This window comes from Erithacus rubecula, assembly GCF_903797595.1.
Source record: "Erithacus rubecula genome assembly, chromosome: 2".
In the NCBI taxonomy this organism is placed as follows: Eukaryota; Metazoa; Chordata; class Aves; order Passeriformes; family Muscicapidae; genus Erithacus; species Erithacus rubecula.
The window spans coordinates 105,442,968-105,462,960 of NC_136685.1; the positions used below are offsets into that span (position 1 = coordinate 105,442,968).

Sequence of the window (19,993 nt, forward strand, 5' to 3'; positions counted from 1 at the left end):
GCTGGGTTTGCATCCTATAGTCTAAAGCAGCCTCTGAGCTGTGTCTGAGGGACAGCTGCCATCCATGCCAGAGGCAGATCTGTCTCCAGGCTGCTTGGATCATGTAGCTGCTGTTTGATGCTCACACAGCTTGGAACACCAATGTCCATGGGTTTTCTTGGGAGGGGCATTGCAGAAGTGTTGGAAAACCCCATGGCCATTCCAGAGTCTCTGGGGTAGGACCGTTGGGGCACCTGGGGAGACTCCAGCTGAAATGGAGGAAAAGGAGCAAGAAAGGTTCCCTATCCCTTTCCAGAAGGGAGGATCTGAGGCCTAGAGGGGCAAGATGAGCCCTCCAAGGAGGTGGGTGCATCAATCCCAGGGAAACATGGATGACACAGGAAAACCCTTTCCCACTCCTGCCCCAAAGCTGTTCTGGCATCTACTCTGGATGCTCTGGCACTTCTTGGGGCTCAGGATTTTCCTTCTGTTTACTACCCAGCCCAAAGTGGGTTTGAACTGGTGACCCAGAGGTGAAAGGCTCTGCATCTTATTAGAATTACTGTGAGCTGCTGAACGAGTCCCCCATGGCAGTTAAGATTTGATTATGGTTTTAGAAAATGTTCAGCTTTTACAATTAGTGTCAAAGCAGTGGTAAGCCCCTCTTTGATTCCTGGGTGTAGGCTCGTGCTTTTCTTAACCTCACACATATGCTGGCATATTTACAGTAAGTGCTCAGGGGTTTGTTTTTTTAATTATTATTTTTTTATTTTTGAATTTAAAATGAAAGTTCCCCAGGGAAATTATGCAATGGGAAATAGCCACTTCAATAAACTCGACTCACACATTTTATTGATTATGGTAAATTTAATTATTCCATTTAAACCTTGCTTACACACACACAAAAAAAACTTATCCTTTTCTTCCTACATGTTTTTTCCTGTTTTTGTATCCCTCTCTACAGACCAAAACTGTGCTATATGTTATTTTAAACTTTTTAGAGAAGAAATACTCAAGGCTAAGTTTCTTCCTCGTAATTATAAATTAAAAATTAGAGAACATACCATAAATCTTACTCAAAACATCTTCAAATAGAACTACTAATTGTGAAACAGCAGTAATTATGGCTTTTAATGTAGCTCTTTTGCCTCCACCTTAGATTACGTGACCGCTTTCGCTAAGGGAGACAATTATCAAGAGCAAAGGATGTTAAAAAAACCCAAAATAACAACAAAACATAGAACAAAATCAGTATTTCTCTTACTCAGGACTTCATTAGGTAACACTGTTTGTTTTCTTGATGCTCAGATATTACCTAGAGGTTTTAGCCTTATTTGGAGACCCCTGCAATGAGGTTTTTAGAGGCTACTGCCAAAAGACAGTGAAAGAGCTGCTGATCCCTGGGTCTGAAAATTTATTTCCCTTTTTCCTTCTCTTTCAGGGAGCTGCTGCTACTTCTTCCAACCTGCTGAACTATGTTCAATCCAGGTAATCATCTTTTTTCTTCTTAAAGTTATGAACTGTCTCCCCTTCCTGGGGAAATGAATTTATTCATTACATTGTGACTGTTTCCCATGACTGGGAAATGTTCTTGTGGATACAGGTCTGTGGGGCTGAGATCAAGGCAATTCTCCATGGCTAGAAATTAGGGTGTGGGAAGTGGAGTTGTCCCTAGAGATAAAGAATCACAAGTAATTCCTAATCTGTGTTCCCTTCTGAATGAGGGGCCTGTTCAGAACCAGACCATCATAGCAGTGAGACAAATCATGGTTGGTCTTCTTCCCTGACCCTGCAAAATTGTCTGGGAAGGGGCTGTTTGGGGTTCTGGAATCTGAGCTGGCCAGTTTTGACATGTGAGTAAGGACCTAGTGTTTGTTCATGGTTTTTTTTCCTTCCAGATACATCTTTCATCTGAGTTCTTTCATGGGACTGTCAGAGCAGGGCTTGTCGGAATCCCATGGCCAAATCCTCATCTGGTAATATCTGAAAGGGCCCCATTTATTTCAAGGGGCCTTCACCTCCTACTTCCTGGAAGGAGCCAGTGGGAATGCAGGGATGGTGAAGCTGGAGCAACAGGGTTGGGAATGTGGAAGGTTCTAGAGGCTGCAGGTGAGCAGTGGTTCTTTTGCTCTGCTACAGTTTCTCTCCAGGTGGCACATTGAACTGCCACCATTCTAAGCACAGTGACCAATCTTCTGGATATCCCTTCTTGGCATGGTCTGGGGAGACTTTGGTAAACCCATTTGATGGGTTTCCTGCTTTACAGTGTTAAGGGATTCATTAATCCTCTTTGTCCCTCCAAGAAGACAATGTTAACTGGGATGCTCTGCATTCTGGTAGGTTTCAGATTTATTTGCTTTATTCATGAAGTATAGCTGGAAATAAGTACTTGCATATTTCTAAATGACCTACACTTAAATATAGCCACAATCTGATGTGAACTGGCAAAGCTCCCTTAGTTAAATGGATTCACTCCAGCTTGCACCAGCTGAGGATTAGACCCCGAGATTCAAGCAAGCCCTGTTGTGATGACCATGAAAAGAACTTAGATCAAGAATGAGTTTGGAAGCAATCAAACCAAATCATAAGCCTGTCTGGTTTCATTTGTTTTTCTGGCAAGCCATGGAATTTTGAGAATACAACCTTGTTGCAATGTGTATTACACCAAATCCTTCAGCTGATTAGCCCATTGCTGCAGATGTCACTCCCTGTGCCACAACTCCCCAACACATTTCCATTTCCTTCCCTGTAACTGTCACCACGCTTGCTCTGGCCACCGTGGTGAGGGAACTTAGCCACGTCTGATCCCAGATTCAGCTTTTGGCCTGGATGAACTCAGAATTATTTTGCAGATGGGCCAGGCTAGGACACGTGTTCCCGCTGGGATCAGCGCTCTGCTCGCCCCTTGCTGCCTCCTTAATGAGAGTGAGAGAGCTTGGACCAACAGCCAGCTCCTCAAATGGCAACAAAAGACTCCTTGTCATTACCCAGGCTGGCTCCAAGTGCAGTAGAAAAGGGGATTTTTTTGGCAGAGCTGCAGGTTGCAGTCACAATATGCAGCTCCTCACCTACTGCTGCCAGCGATGCTCTCTGCTAAGTTATAAAAGTCACCTCCTTGCTCCTTGCCTCCTTTTCCACAGCTGTGGCCGTGGGCTCTGAGACAATTGGCACACCAGATGGGTGGCTACTGTGGTGACACAGAGAGAGACATATGAGCAATACTCCAGATGGAATCCCTGACAAGAAGGAATTTTGAAGCCTGACGTGAGTTCAATAATAACCCCAGAAGAAAAATTCTTCTACCTTCCCTCCTGAAAAGTGAGCTGAGGTCAGTTGTCTCCATTCCTGCTTTCCATGGTCTTGTATAAAACAATCTGCATGAAAACTTTAAGATGAAAAAGCCAAATGCTTCATGCTGTAAATTTTGAAATGGCACAATTGCAGCACTCTTGGCATTTTTGTTTTTCTTCTGGATGTTTTCCTTCCAAAGCAAAGTGGAGTCTAAAAAAGCAATCTTTTTGCTAAGTGATTCCCTTTTGGCATATTTCACAGAAAGAGATGTGCATTCCTTATATTTAGCCTGTTAACCACATACATATATGGTTATTCTGAAGTTTCACCAACCATTTCTGTTTACTACTGCTTCAGACAAAGCAGGATCCAAGTGCCTTTTGGAATTCTTGCTATCCCAACTTACACAGAGCTCAAGGTTGGAAGGAAACTTTGGTATTATTTCTTCCCTCCCTTTGTTATTATCATTATTATTAGTGGCAATGTGTCCAATGTGGTGCTGCACATCTTCAGCTCCCATGGGAGTCCCTGACTCCATAAAGGATACATGGCTGGGATGTACAGGCACTGTGGTCAGTCCTGGCCACCTTCCAGCCTTTCTCCAAATGCAGAAGAAGAGGGGTATTGCCACAGAGGGAGAATTCTGGGGTCAGGGTGCTCCTCATGGACAGGGGATGCTTTGGGAACATTTTCTGCAGTGCCTTAATCCTGGTTAGTGCTGAAGATGCCCAGACACAGTGTGCTGACCACCTGCTTCACTTCACAGCAGCACTGTTGCATTTCTTGGGGAATAAGTATTTCCTCTCCTGCTCTTCACAGGAATCCCTTGATTTCATGGGGGTAAAAAATCTCCTCATTTTTTCTTATCTTTCTTATTCCTTTAGCCTGTTTGATTCACTGATTCATTCCATACACTGGAAGTTGCATTCAATTTTTAAGTTGGATTTGTTTCTTTTTGTTGTTTTTGGTTATCTCCAGAAGGAGCAGCCTGGATGCCCAAAGGCACAGGCCTGTGGGTTTCTTCCTTTGCCATCCCTACCCAGGGAATTTTGTTACATTCCCCTAGAATTTATCTGTAACCCTTACTGCTGAGCTGCTCCCCAGGAGAAAAGGCTGAGTCCTACATCAGTAGCTGAGCTAAAGCAAAGCTGCTGAGGACAGCCCTGTACCCTCAGAGCCCTCAGCCAGCCCCTTGGCCACAGGGATGTCATGGCTGATTTTCCTGCTGGCCAGAGCCCCGTGTGTGTCACTGCAGAGCCCAGGCGTGCCCAAGACAAGAGCAGCTGCTCATGCCCCATCTCTCCTACTGCTCTTTTCTCCTTCCAGACTTTACTACATTTATCCTCTTAGCACCTCTGTAATTATCTGTCTGTAACAGATGAGAAACAGAAGAACATGCAGGTTTTGCAATTTGAGCTGGGCCACACAGGAGCACTTTGGCAGAGGAGGCAGCCTCCCAAGGGGTGAGTAATGTCCTTTTGTCAATCCCATTAGACTCCTGGTTGTATCCTCACACACCTAGAGACAAGCCCACATCACTGAACCTGACCCTTCTGGGACTGATGGCAGCTTTTCAGCCCAGTCCCCAGCACAACTCCCAGAGAACTGCACAGCAATTCCACTCTGATTCAGCTCAGGTCTTATTTGTGTCACCAGAGTAAAAATATAATTTTAGTTTGAAAAATACACAGAAAATTCACAAAAACTGCAGTTGTTGTGGGCAGCGTCCTGCTGAATAATTTTGCCCTCACAGCTATATTTTAACCATTGTGACTAGAAAAGGGAATCAGAAATGTACTTGGTTTCAAATGCATGTGTATGGCCAGCTCAACTGAGCAGTTAAACCCAGAACTTTACCAGGAACCTGATTATGGCTTTAGACCCTGAGTCAGCAGCAGGAGTTGAATAAAGGAGCCAGGGCAGCTTCAGGGAGGCTGAGCTGAGCTGAGACTCTGTAAAACAGGAGTGAGACCAGGTCTGCTGAACATCCTTCCTGCTGAGTGAGTCAGCAGCAGTTTAATTAGGCATAGCTGGGCAGGGAGCAGCAGTTATGACAGAAGAGGCTTCAGCTGATGGGATCATTTTCAGCACAATAATATTAATTAGCAACTGCGATAGGGAACATGAGGCAGGTGGAGCACTTTCTGTCAAGGTAGTTTTGTAAGGAATTAGCCTGTATAAACACCCATTGTAAATATATTGTCCTTGTCAGGTGTAATAACTGCCTGGGCACATGGCATCCTTGCTCACAATGGAAAGATAATTAAAGATGCAATTCCACACTCTGGTGCTTCTCCCAGCTGCTAATTGTGTCACCGGAGAGATCCAAACAATTATAGCAGGAAAGCACTGGGGGACTGTTAACAGTAATTTCCAAAATGTGGACAATAAATAGATTGAGAAAATGCTGTGAACGTTTGAGCCAGCCTTGGAAAAAGCTAGAGGAAAAACGGTGTTTCTGACGCAAACACGGAAATTTGAAATGGGAGTGAGGTGCCTAATATCTTGGAGGAATTTAGACCCTGAGCTTTCTGAAGCCAAATCCCACCCTAGCCTAGAAATAATTTCATATTTCACAGCTTTGACATTTTGCTCAGATGAACGTTGTTCTTAGAAGCTCATACAAGGAGGGCGAATCCTGAAGACATTACTTAAAGGAAATTTCTATTCATGTCGCTGACTATTCACTACTGATAATCCTGGTAATAATTCTCATGAAAAACTGTGTTACACTGCATGTTGTAATTTATGGTGTACAGCAAGTATAATATATTGTATAACTCAATATTACAGCTCTGCATTACATACCTGCAATATTATGCTCTGGTAATTAAACCAATTAAAGTGCAGTTATGAGCTCATTAAACACAAGAAATATGAAGATGTCAATCAATTCTGTGTTCATCAAGATAAAATCTTATCAAAGTCAAATGGTTTAAGACTTCAAACCAAGTGCTCATTTATGTCTCCATTTAACACAACATGATCCAGAAAGTGCCTGTATAGACAGATGTGACCTGCACAGTCCCTCTGCACAGGGAACTGCTGCTAGATATTTTTACCTCTTTGGTTCCCATGATTCATCCAAGTGGGATATTCTGTTGCAATCACAACATTTTAAATATTTAACACTATCACATGATTCTTTACAGATCTGATAGAAGCAAAGAATAGCTCCCAGTCAGGTATGTGAATTTTGCACATTGTTCCTCGGAGAATGCCAGAATTATTTAGGCTGAGTTCTCCTTCTGTGGTCAGATGCCTTTTCCCAGGTGCTGCAGTTCCTAAACTGGTCCTTGCAGAGTTGGCAGGTCCAGTTCTCCCTCTGGGCTCAGAGGTGATCCTGAATTAGTTCTTTTGAAGTCACCTGGGGCTGGTGCCTGCCTGCCTGGAGCAGAGCATTATACTCTGGAATAAACATACTTGGGGCAGAAATCTCCTTCCCACTCAAGTTCTCCCATGGGTTTTATGGTGGGGACAAGATTTTGAGCAAAACCTCACTGCCATCCATCCCAGTCATTTGCTCAGAGTGTTTGGTGGAGCTAAATGATGGCAGTTTGGGGCTTTTGCTGTGTGTTGAGAGAAGAAATTCTGTACAGCCATTCTGGTGATCACAGGGGCTGCAGAAGGAAGAATTTAAATCATACAGAGAGGCAGCAAAGGAATGGCAGTGACAGGAGTTAATTGAGCTGGGTGCTGAGATTATCAGAGGTATTTCAGGCTGTGGAGGGCATGAACTGCCCTCATGTTGTGTTTGTACAGCATCTGAACACTCATCAGGCTTTGGACTTGACTGTCAGCCCTAAGGGGGGCTCTAACATAGGCAATAATAACAGTGATGATGATGATGATGCTAAAGAGAGTCTGATAACAGTGATCCAGAAAAAGTCCATGCCTCAGGTTCAGCTCATCCAGTACAGAGGAGCTGTTTGCTTATACTGATTTCTGGTGGGAGGAGAGTGTTCATGCTCAGAGAGCAAGTCCTCAGGGAGAAAAGAGAGCTGAGGAATGAATTTTCTATTGTGAGTAACAAGATTATGGTCAGAAAAAAGACGAGGGAGAGAGGAAAATGTGGGTGATGTTGTTATTACCAAAATGAAAGAATTTGGATATAATTACAGAATTTAGATAAAACATGTTTTTAAAGACCTTGAGAGGGGTTATAATGAGAGTTTACTTTGTAGATCTAATCACAATTTACAAGACCATAGGCCAGTTCCCAGTGGTGTCCATAGCAAACAGCAGGACATCAGTAATTTTCCAGATGTGGCTTCCCCCCTAGGAGCACAACAAAACCAGTGAGAAGAACTGGAGTGACCCAGCACTGGGGGAGCCTCTGAACTCCTTTTGACTGGGATGCTCTCATGAATGGTTTGGTTGTTGCCTGGTAACACTGGCATAAATTCTTCTCCAGTGTGGCTGAGCCCACAGGAGAGAAGGAGAAACCATGAGAGGGATCATAGGTTCTAATTTTATGGAAATGTCCTCATAAAACAGAGCTGAAGTGTGCATACCATAACATCTGTCCCAGATACTCCATGAGCATTTGGAGCACATCATAGTGGGGGAGAAGGGAGAGGTGCCCCAACAGGGCACCTTGTGAAATGTGACAGTCACATCTTTCCAAGGGAGCAAGGAGTGGAGTTTCTAATGAGCTGGAGAGGGAAGGAGGGAATTTCAGTCAGGGACTGTTCCTCTCAGGGCAGTGGCACATCAGGAGCTCTGCCTTCCCAGGAGCTGCTGAGCTGAGCAGGAGAGCAGCTCCAGCCAGGGCTGTGCCAAGGAACAACGTGCTGCTCTACATGTTACTGAGCTTTGGGCCAGGGGCTTGGAGAAGAAAAGGAAAAAGCCCTCATGGGAGATGGCCTATTTTTAATGAGCCCAAACCTCTTCCACAAATTAAGTGAAATATTTTAAAAGGAAACAATATTACTTTGGTTTTATTTGTTTCAGCTACTTAGTTACAGCTCCACGTGGACACAATTAATGGAGGAAATAGAGAATTTTATAAGCCCAGGACTCTGAGATAGATATTTTGTGACCATGTGAAATTCTTTGCCCTAATCACCACACATTCCTTGGGAGAAGGTTGTATATTGCTGAAGATTATTAACCTTTCTTCCAAAAATGTGTCTAGTCATTGAAAGGCAAAGGTCAAAAATTGTCATGGCATTACTCAGGGACAATTTGCTCTCCACTTTCCATTGAATTCTATGTTGTCCATCTCTGGCTCAGATCTGCCCTAATAAAGTACTCCTTAGCAAGAAAGAGAGAAATGTCTTTTCCACTGGAGCAAGTTTGATTTCCCAGATCCATTTCAGACTCCCTGTGACTTCATGTAAATCACTTGAAACTTCAGCACCTTATTTCTCAATTATTTGGTTGGTTCTTTTTAAATAGAATATTATTTCCCCTTTATTTGCTTGTTTACAGGATGATTTTTTCAAGGCAGTGAATCATCTTATTTTGGTGGTATCTATCACCAACCTCTCTGATCTTTGCTGATCAGAGAAGAGAACCAGATTGAGGTAAAAACCTGGGGGTGAACGTTGTTTACATGAAGAGTTTCATTTTTACCCTGTCCAGCTTTCTTGATGATATGCAGCTACAAAGAAGTCATCCTTAGAATAAAAAAAACAGTGTTTTTCAGTCTTCTGGGACTGGCTGAAATATCAGAGATGGGACCCACAAAATACCAGGACAGAGGAGCGAGTGGGGCAGCAGGGTGTGATTTCTGGATGGAGGGAGCTGATCATTCCCTCAGGTGATGCAGGTCTGTGTGCCTCAGGAATCAGCCATCCCCTTCTCCCAGCACACCTAAAGAGCCTCCCTGTCAGCTCTCAGAGCAGTGCTGGGCAGAGTGCATTGCAACAGGCTCCTGCAGGAGGAGGTAAACAACACCTCATCAATGCAGTAATCTCTGCAAATGTCCCGACAGCGAACCCAGCAGAGGAGTAAATAAACAAACACCCCCTTTGCCTTCCCTCCGCCCCGATGATAAATTTGGGTTACTGTACACGTCACTGCTCAGGGCTGCTGTGAATCCATTAGTAGGGCAAGGGTGAGTGACTTCTGACTTCAGCGACCCTTAAAGTTAATCCAGCATTGTAGGGGCAGAATTAAATGTGATGAGCTCAGAAAGTGTGATAAAACCAGATTTAAGTGCACAGCTGGACAGCAACCTATAAAGGCAGAATTTAAAACCGTAATAAAAACTTTGTAATCTAATTACGATGGCAGAGTTAAAGGTGAGGTATTTGCAGCATGATTCACATGCACCATGGCTAACCTCTGACATCTTGAATATATTATGTGGTTTCTTCACTACAGGAGTAATTTTTGAGTTGCTCTCTCACACTACATGGTTCCCTATGTTTTATTCTCGTGCACTGTCTCTGGAGGTTGCAGGGCAGGGCAAAAGCCTCTGCTTTCCTGTACTTCAGGCTCCAGGGGTCTCCAGGCTGCTCCTCTCCATGCTCTGGGCACCTGGGCAGGGGTTGCAGCAGATGCACAGCACTTCCAAAATATTGCATCTCCTGAGAGAGTCCGAGGAGAAATCACAGCAAGAGTGGCCATGCCTCAAGCTGGTTTTAGCCTGGCTAGATTTAGCAGCAGCAGGAGGCAGGATGCAAAGGAAGTTAGAGTTTGGATGCAGGATACAGTCCCAAGCAGTGTCGTTGTCATCCTGTCTTCGTTGCAATTGGCACCCAATTAACACCACCACAGATAGCAGCCGTGTCTCTGATTTCAGTGTTGGCTTGTCCAAACACCAGAAGGACAGCAAAAACCAACTTGTGAACCCTGCCTGGCTCCCCTGGACTGCTGCCAGCAAGAGGGCTTGCTTTGCCCATCTGGTTCAGAGGGCTCTCACCAGGATGGGCACTGCCAAGTGAGACAGCAACCTCAGATCCAAGTCTGACATCTGCCAGCAGAGGGGTTCTGCACTGAAGCAGAGGGTTTTTCCCTGGCTCTCATAAAGCCTTGTCCAGCATGCCAAGAGCACTTCATGTCTGGGGAGGTGCAGTGGTGGGATTTAAACAAGTTTGCTCAAGTTGGTAACAGCTGGGCAGTAACACCTGAAGAGATTTCATTTTCTTCAGCCAGTCTATGTCAGGACAGAAGTTTCAAATTAGAAACTTACCCCATGTGATAGTTGTGATTTCTTTCTGCATCCCAAACACCAGTTCAAAAATTGAGCAGAAATGCCAGAAGTCTGTAAAGCTCTGCAGTGGGGGTTTTCTTGAGCTAAAATTGCTTGGTGGCATTTCTGAAATCAAGTTTCATTCTTTTTGAATTTAGCTGCAAAGCATTGTTTTAAGTCTGATTGGCACAAGCTGTATGCCTATAGCATAATGCTCATGGGAGGGGCTGAGGACAGCCTTGTCTGTAGAATCAGCATCCCAAAATAAACTACATCCTCCCTCAAGGCAGTGTGAGCCCAGCTGATCAATCTCCACAAATGTTATTCTTAAACTGATGAAATATTTCCCATGTTTGTGAAACCAAACTGAAACAGATTTGTTGCTTAGGTTTCCTCAGTGAGTAATTCAGTAGTATTTTTCCTCAAGGAAATGAATATTTTTTTTCAGGATACTGTGTTTCAGAACATGTCTCTCTTTTTCCTCTCTTATGAAGCTCAGAGGGAAACAGCAGAGCCTCAAAGACACCCTGTGAAAGGTTCAGGGTGATGTTCTCCCAAAGGAAGAGGGGAGTGAGAGCCATTGGTTGAAATTGGTGGTTGATATCAGCAGGGAGTGGGAAAGAGGTGTGGGGTGCTCCTGGAAAGGGGCTGCTCCAAATTCCAAGTACACTTTACCTTTGTGGTCACAGGCCTATCTCATTATTGATATTTAAAACACAGAGACCTGCATTTTGCTTTAGAGAGGAAAAGATGTGCATTATTAAGTGCCATATACATTTCTGCTGTTCCTGAGACAATTTAATCCCAAACTCTCCTTCTCTTCCTAGAGCTGCACAGCAGCTACACCAGGAGAAAACCTGCACAGGACAAAACAGCTTCTAAAATGTGATCAGAGAGTACCAGAAAACACCACAGCAAATGCCCCAAAACTCAGGATGGAGCCCACCAGCTACAGGAAGGCAGCAGGAGGATCAACAGAGCAACATCCCAGGTACAAAGAGGGTGAGATCCCACAGAGCCCAGGCCAGCAGCCACACACCACCTGCTGCAGTGGGGTTAGAAATCCCATCCAGGATGGCAACTCCAGCTGCTGCATGCTCCAGCTCCTGTACAGGGAGAGAATAAGGGAGCCTTTAACACCCTCAGTCTGCAAGACACAGACAGGAGGTGGTAAATACCTTGATAAGGAAACTGGAGTGAAAATACCAGCTTTAGGCAATCCAGATTTTATCAGGGAAGTATGCAGGAATGAGTAACTGCCTGACATGCAGATGTGTTTCTGCACAGTGCCAGCAGCCTGCCAGTCCCCACATCTGGCCTCAGGCGACACGCTCCCGTTCCCAAACCCACGTGATTTCAGGGGTATGTTGGGGAGGTATTTTTGCATGGGGCTCTCACTTAGACAGTGGCAGTGCCCAAAATGAATCTGCTGCTCCATGCCTGGAAGACTCTCTGGACTTAGCACTGCAGACTTGTTTTTCTGCTGTAAGAAGCAGCCTGGCTTGTGAGCAAAGGTCGTTGCTCTGCTTAGCAATGACATGCATGTCACAGCATGGGAATCCATGTGTGCTGCTTGAAAACAAGATCCTGGAATCCAAGGGCTCGGCAAAGCCACAAAAAATTAATCCTGTATATTGCTCAGTGAGTCGATGGTTTCTCATGGACTGTTGCTGTCACTGTCACTGTGGGACCAAGGGAAGACTTGTGCCCAGTCCCATAATTGTCTCTGCAATACAAGTCACGGATTTGATGGGAACAGAGTGAAACCAAAGTGCTGTGAACTGGCCCAACATGTAAATTCACACTTGAGGAGATATGGGGATGGTGGGGAAAGAACCTCAGGGAAGTTGGAACAACACCAAGCCTGTCAGAGTTCAAGGAGGGTCTGGATGATGCTTGTAGTTGTATGGTTTAGTTTTAAATAGTCCTGTGAGGAGGTGGGGAGTTGAACTCAGTGAACTTTTTAGGCCCTGCCCAACATAAGATATTCTGTACTCTGTTACAGCCAGTTTGAATAATTGTTGCTTGGCCTCTTACTGTAGCCCTGGACTTCAATACAAGACTAATGATCTGAGTGCTGGTTCTCCCTCAGACCCCAGATCTCTAGGGAACCCATTGCCTGGGCTGTCATCAACCAAGGTGGAAATGCTTGTTTGGAGAGCCCATCCCTGCTCTGGCAATGCTCTTCAGGTGTCTTACAGGCTTTTGGACCTTGTTGTTTGGTTTCAGCACTGATTCTTCATCAGGTTTTCAATAGAAGAGAAGGCATAACCAGCCCATTACTTGGTGGGGAGAGTCAAAAGAGCTTGGCAACTCAAAGGGCTGTGCTGGAAACCTGAACAAGGAGAGAGGAGAGCCTTGCTAAAATGATAAGGCCTTGGGGCAGCACTCTTCACTGTGCCACACCAGGGGATTGGCTGCCAAAGGGGCACAGGCAGTCTCCTCCTTGGGGTGGTGCTTAGTGGGGCTAATGACAACCATAAGTAGGAAAAATATGGATGCTGTTGGAGAAAGAGGCCCAGGAATGGATAAAGAATAAATTGGCTGTGCTGTGTACAGAGAGGGCCAAACAGATGTTGAGGCTGATCCAGAGCCCATTGAGTTAATGGAAAGGCTCCCTTTGGTTTCATTGGACGCTGTCTCAGAGCCATTCCAGCTTCACAGGAAGCAGTGGAGACCAAGAGCAATAACTCGTGGTGGCTGCAGTGGTGTGAGTAGCAGAGGTGTGGCCAGGGGGGTTCATGCTGAAAACAGATGGGTCTAACAGACCAGTCCCTCTGGGCTGGGCAGCCCCTCATGCCCCTCACTCCCCTCACCTGGCCACAAGCAACCTCATGTGGGTGTGGTCCTCTGGCCAACATTTGGGCATTATTCTGAGCAGAACTGGCCTTTCTACCTTCTGATGCACCCTCCTACTGAATGAGGTTCCAGTGTGATCTTGTGGTGGCCCAGAATTTAGAAAGCAGTGATTTGAGTCACGCACAGAGGAGGAGGAAAGGAGGTCTGCTGAGAACTGTTGACCAGGGAGGAATTTTGTTGTAGACCAGCAAAAAAAAAAAATAAAAAAAATAATGTAAAGCAGGTGTTTCTGCAATTGTGAGACATTTGTAAAGCCAATGTGTCCAACAAGTTTCCCACTCACATTCTGGTCCACGTGACATGGCAAGGTCTGACACGGAGGGAGGACCGCAAATAGAAAACATCTCTCTGTACTAGTTGGCGTGCACAGGGCCTCCCTTCCCTCCTGCTCTCTGCTTTTCTGTTTATTTAGGTGTGTGTCTTTGTTTCTGTTTTTGCATTTAGCACGAGTGGAGAGGAAGTGGGATTTCATAGGGCTTAGGAGGCTGGAGCTCACCACGCTTTGGAACATGGGCCTTTATTTGTCCTCACCCTGCAGGTGCAAGCGTTCACAGGCCAGACCCTCACTGGTATGAGCTGCCCCAGGCTCCACCAGAGCTCCCTCTCTGAGCCAGCCCATCTGAGCAGGCTTGTGGTATCCAGAGATGCAGCACAGCCCATGCTGAGGCCAAGCTGCTCTCATGGGTAGGAGTGGGAACTGGAAGCTGAACAGAATCCTTTTTCTCCAGGTGATGGTACCGGGAGAAATGGATCAACCATGGCATGTGAAGATGCCTCAATGAACAGCAGATGCTGTTTTGTTCAGGGTTGTGAATTTACTGGAAATGTAATTTGGGGAATACTTTAATTTAGTTGAATTTAGGCCAACTTGGAGAAGGGCAAGGAAGAAAGTTTTAAGGGTAAGTTCAGGGCTCTTCTCAGGACTCCCTTCCCATCTGCAGCTATTTCCTTGCCCACACATATACACACAACACCAGGCCCAACCATGGGCTGAACTGCATTTTAGGTATTAAGAGGTTTAAATCATTGACCAATCTCCAAAATAGAATATCTTGCTCTTATTGACAGTAGTGCACTTCTAGCCCTGTTTAAAAAGAAGCTGATACTGAGAGAAGCCACTGAACTTTCTGAGAGAGGTGAGGTCAGTTTAGGGCTGGATGAATTGCCTGGCAGGAAGGTTGTGTGGAAGTTTGGCTATCCCACCATAACAGAGCAGAAGGAGAACGCCCCAGCCCTGTCTTCCAGTCCTCTTTTTAACCAAGCTGGCTTGTTTACATTTGGGTGGTAGATGGGTGGAGCCATTACTCCAATTTTTTGGCTCGTATCTGTCCATTTGGATGTCAATGTAAACTGATGCAATTAATAATTGTGGCCCGCTATTGGAAATTATTAGTCTGTTCTTTTTCCATAAATATTGGCTGGCTGACTGGCTTCACCTGGCAGAGGCTGGGAATTGTCATGGCAGAGATGAAAGCCCAGAGAATATGGGGATTCATAATTCCATGAGGGCTGTGGTGTTTTCCAGTCTAACAAGACTATTGGATTTAGACATAAGCAGGTTGCTGGGTGGGATTCAGGGAGCAATAGAGAAAGTGCAGGTATTTCAAACAAGTGCTGTTTTAGTCAGAAAGCGAATTTCTCATTAAAACAAGCCCCAGACTAATGGGGGAACTTTTAAATATCAGGAGAAAGTTGAAAAATATCCAGGCTTTCTAATTAAATAGCACTTCCCATTCCTACATCTCCAGCATGGCAGCCTTTGCTCTTCCACACCACCCAGCTCCAGTGGGCAGAACCACATGTAAAATGTAGCTGTGTTTGAACTTCAGGGCTATTTATTCTACAAATGGGCTCCAATCCTAAATAACACTGATGCCAACCAGGTTTTTTCTCCCCAGGACTCAGGCACACAACACACTTTCCACTTTTGGAGCTCATCAGTCCCTAACTCCAGAAACTGCAATATAAACCTTGGCTACTAGGCACACTTCAACTTGAAAACACAGCAGTGATCTGGGATTTTAATTCAAGCAAATTTGAGAGTGGATTAGAAATAGGATCCAGATGCATCTCTAATAGTGAAAAGAAAAATTAGCAGAATATTGGAGCTGAAATGAACTCTGCTTCTCTTCCAGCTTTTTCCTCCCTTTTGCTTTGTAAGAGGAATTACACAGACTTAAAGCACCATAATTAAATTGTCATTTGTTCCTTGCCTTGGTAGAAGCTCTGCCCAGCTGAGCACATCTCAGTTTCCATCCTGGGCATTTACCTACAGCACAGGGCTGGGAGTAGGGGGCAGTTTCTTCCTTGTTTTAAGAAATTAGGAATCAGAGGCATGCACAGCCTGTCTGGTGGAGTCTTCAGCGAGCGAGCTGCCAGGCTCTGCAGGTTATACATCATTAGTACACAGAGTGTCCAGGAGAGCCCAAAGCTTGTGCAGGTGTGCTGGCAAAGCTCACACCACTTCCCTCCCTCCTCCCTCTCTGCCACACTTCCAGCAAGCTGATACTTGAAACCCGATGTGGCAAAATCACAGAGAGCTCCTCTCGAGTTTGTCAGCTCCCAGCTCACCCAGCAGATGTGACTGCAAGAGGGCGCGTGGAGCCTGGAAGGGACTCGCTGGAAAAACAAAACCATCGAGTCAAAAGCTTCGTGTGTTTTTCCATGAGTGTATGAAAAAAAAAAAGTGTGTTTTTTTAAGCACTTTCAGATATTAGAAGTTTAGTGAACACAGAGACAGCCTCTTTTTTTCTTTTTTTCTTCTTTTTTCCCCTGCCCTTGAACTTTCGGAACGACTACAGGGAATAGATCCCAGGCTGTTTTCAATGATCCATTCGCTCTGTGAGTTTCTTTCAGCTTTTCCCAAAAGACAGTGAGTTTCACTCGACCTCTGCTCTGGCATTAGCTGCCATTATTTGTGCATCCTACTCAGATAATCAATAAAAGTGGATGGCATCTGAAAATAATTATACACACAGCTCTTTCCCAGCTTCCAAGACGAAGACAGAAGCTGGGAAAGGAGCCTTTGCATATTCAGCACTTGTTAAAAATAATGAAATATAGTGCTGTGTGTTATTGTTCTATGCCGAATCCTGGGCATTCAGCAGCAATTTCTTTTGACATTGCATAGCACTCTGACCACATGCACCTGAACACAAAACTCATTAGCTTTTCCCATCCTTCCTGACTTTGCTGGAAAAGTTGTGTTGTCTGCTCGTGTGGCATGCCAAAGGACAAAAATTCCTGTTGGGAGGAAGGATCTGGCTGGGTCAATGCCCTCTTTTTATTAAGGGACACCAGCACAGCAGTTTTACAGCCAAATGTCTTGGCCCCAGCCCAGCGTGTGGTGACAAGTGGGTGGCCTGTGCAAGGCATGGTGTCTCTCTGTAACAGCGGATGAGCTTTTCCAGTCAAAATCCATGTTCAGCTCCCAAACTAAAATGACTCTATCTCTACACAGCTCATGGCAAAGTCACCTTGAGATGTCCATCAGGCCATCACTGCCTACTGAAGAACCTGATTCAGGTTCTCCATCACCCGAGAGAGTCCTCCCAGCCAGGAAAGTAGTGAGTCATCTTGTATTAGAAGATATTTAATGTCTATTTTAGGAGGTTTGCAGCCTCAGCCTCACTTCAGGCAGTGGCCAAGATGAACCACTGGCGTGAACATGAACATTCCCACTGCAGCCTCCCTGAGCAGCAGCAGCACAGGATGCCAACACGGGGCCTCTGAGCCGAGCAGGTGGCAGGAAAGGAAGAGGCACAGGTTTTGCCAGGGCAGGCTAACTGCAGGGTAAGGCTGGCACAGGTTTTTCCAGGGCAAGCTAACTGCAGGGTAAGGCTGTGCTCTTTTTCTCCTGCAGCCCTGGAGAAGCTTTGTGTAGACTGTCACAGTAGGGACTAGATCCTGGCTGTGGACCTGTTCAGGTTTAATGGTCTTTCCATACAGTCTGTTCATGGTCTCTGTTAAAGACACGTGGAGAGGTGGGGTGGAGCAATGATCTGTCCCACTGTGGCTGTTCCCACATGTTTTATTTAGACCTTTCTCTCATGATCTGCAGAAGGCTGTACAGTCTGGAAAATCCTATGATGCCTGCAAGAGCTGACCACTGAGGGCATCCAGAGTCTGGCAGCTGCCTCCCCAGAAAGAGCTAAGGACATCAGGCAGCCTGCTGTTCCCAGTGGGTTTCCCAGGGCTGTTTCACAGATCTGGACAGCGGCAATTACAGGGGAGCAATTATTTTTGGCCATTACTCTGGGATCTCTGCTATCTCCTAATCTAGGCAGCAAGCAGAAGTGTTTGCTGATGGGCTGCTCCATTGTCCATGCCCAGCTTTTCTCCATGGTGGTACATTGTTTGTGGTGCTGTCTAAATCCTCCTGGCAGCCCCAACAATACCTCACACAACCCCAGCGTGTCGGGAGCTTCCAGGCTGAGGAGAAATCGATCCCGCTCAGCCCGGCTCCGTTTGTGGCAAAGTGTTTGTGCAGTGATTAACTCCTGCACGGACACACACAGCCACAAATCTCCAGGTTGTCTCACAGCCTTTTCATTCAATTAAGTCTGTTGACTTAGTCTCATTTTGAGCAGTAACTGGATTTAGATAAGGCAGTGGAAAGCAAAACATCAATTGTGTGATTCCTGGCCCAGCCGGTATGTTGATCCGAAGGGAATGTTTGTGCGGGCGATAACGGAGGCAGTGCAGTGATTAGGACAAAGTCATTTGGTGCAAAGACTTCCACAGAATAAAAACGTTCTATGTTAAGTGCAAGCACTGGCCTGAGGAAGCAGAGGGAGCTGCCTGCTTCCACAAATTCCCTCTTTGCCTCACTCGATGCTTCTGCTGTGAACACACGGGGATGGAGAGGTCCTGGTCAGTCTGAAAGGGGAATCATGGTGGGCTCAGAACTGGGAGATCCCACTGGGTGAATGGGCTGCACTGGAGCAAGATTCTGCAGGGATGTAACTGTGTGGGATCCAGAAACAGACCAAAGCTATTCTTTGTAATTCCTCGCCACAAGCTGTAGGGCATGAGTTTTCAGGCAGTTCCCTAGGGGCTTGATTTGCCTGACATCCCTGGGAAGAGGAGATGCAGATAACACATCCTCAGCATCCTTTCCTTAGAATACAGGTGGCCCAGGTGGGAAGGTCCTCTGTATACAATAACTGCTGTCTCTGTATAAGCATGAGGTAAGAAAGCTCTCCTATTTGCAAGCAAACATTTTTGTGATGCACTCCTGTGTCTGCTACTGTTTGACAGTTTGTCAAAAGCACATTTCTATGCAAGACTTTTTTGGGCACTTTGTTTTCCAGATAATGGGAAGCATAGAGCACTCCTGATATCCCGCAATCTTCAGCAAGGACCACAGAAGGGTGCAGAAAAAGACAGTGAGAAGACATTACTTCCTACATTAGCTGAGGATAAGGTATGCCATTGGAACATAACAAATGTATCACTGACTTTCTTGTTTTCTCATGCTGGAGAGGATTTCTTCCTTTGATTCTCATTTATATCCTTCTGTGGCATAAAATCCGTGACACAAAGAGATTGTTCTAGCTGGTTGCACTGTGAGAACTCCTGGTGGCCATTGAAAGTGGACAATACATTTTTGGTGGTTCACAAATGATAGGCTGTGTGCAGCCTCACTGAACCTGTTCCTCTGAACAGCACAGTTCACCAGTGCAGGAACAGGGGAATGTGTTACCTCAAAGGATTTTTTTTTTTCTATTCCTCCCCACCTGCTCACTTCACTTTTGGGTCATGCAGCACTTCTCATAGAGGTGATGCTGACAGCAATGTAAACCCAGTGGTTTTGGGAGAAGTTCTGTGCCATGGGGCAGTGATGCTTCACTTATCCCTATGTGTTTTATACACTCAGACACTCAGTATTTCCATCAGTGACTCGGAGCATGGAGTGTTCATGGCTCCCTTGCAGCAGGACACTGCAGGAGTGCTGCAGGGACCCCAGGCACTGTGGACTGTGCCCATCACCTGGCTCTGCCCTGGCACAGTGTGCAGCTCCTGGCCTGTGTGTACACACACACAAACACTTAATTGTTGGCAACTTAACATACATTAAACATCTCTGGTAGCGATGAAAGATGGCATCCTCCCAGAGTTTTGCATGAGCTAATCGGCCCTTTGTGTGAAAGTGTAGGTGGGGACTCTTCTAACAATACAGAGTTGGTTAGCTCATCATCTTGGCTTTAGGGGCATACTGATGTGCCCATCCTGCTTTCAGAGCCGTGAATAATCCAGCTTTGCTGCTGTCCTCTTGTGAAAATAAAAGAGAGAGTGTAGTTTCAGGGCTTGGTGCTCAAGCCTGTTTCTCGGAACAGGAATTCACCTGTTATTCACTGGTATCACTCTTGGCTTCAGTCTTCTTTGGACTGCTCTTGGTATCAGAAATGATACCTATCAACATAATTGCTATTTTTCACCCATCAGTTGGAATAACACCCTTCAGGATTAGGCAGGCATGATTCACTATCAAAATGAGAGGACCATCCACAGACATCTGCACTGCTCACGTTTCATTTCAACCTCTGTTAACTGTCTGGATGGTGGAGCAGTAGGTTAAACCAACAAAACAGGCTGGAAGACCCCCATTTTTGGGAGGAGGATTGATCTTGCATGTTCTTAAATGTTCATGAATACACTTTAGAAATAACCTCAGGTGAAAAAATGGAAGTGTATAATAAAAACACACATAAGGAATCAGGT

General features: G+C 45.5%; 1 long non-coding RNA gene across 1 annotated transcript in view; it reads left to right on the forward strand.

The window, feature by feature from the left end:
* Positions 1 to 7,878, forward strand: part of LOC306797982 — a 58,111-nt gene extending 50,233 nt beyond the window's left edge. The window contains exons 2-4 of the long non-coding RNA XR_013773253.1: positions 1,421 to 1,467; positions 3,120 to 3,307; positions 4,649 to 7,878. This is a non-coding gene — a long non-coding RNA (uncharacterized lncRNA). The remainder of the gene's footprint in view (positions 1 to 1,420; positions 1,468 to 3,119; positions 3,308 to 4,648) is intronic.
* The last annotated feature ends 12,115 nt before the right edge of the window (positions 7,879 to 19,993 follow it).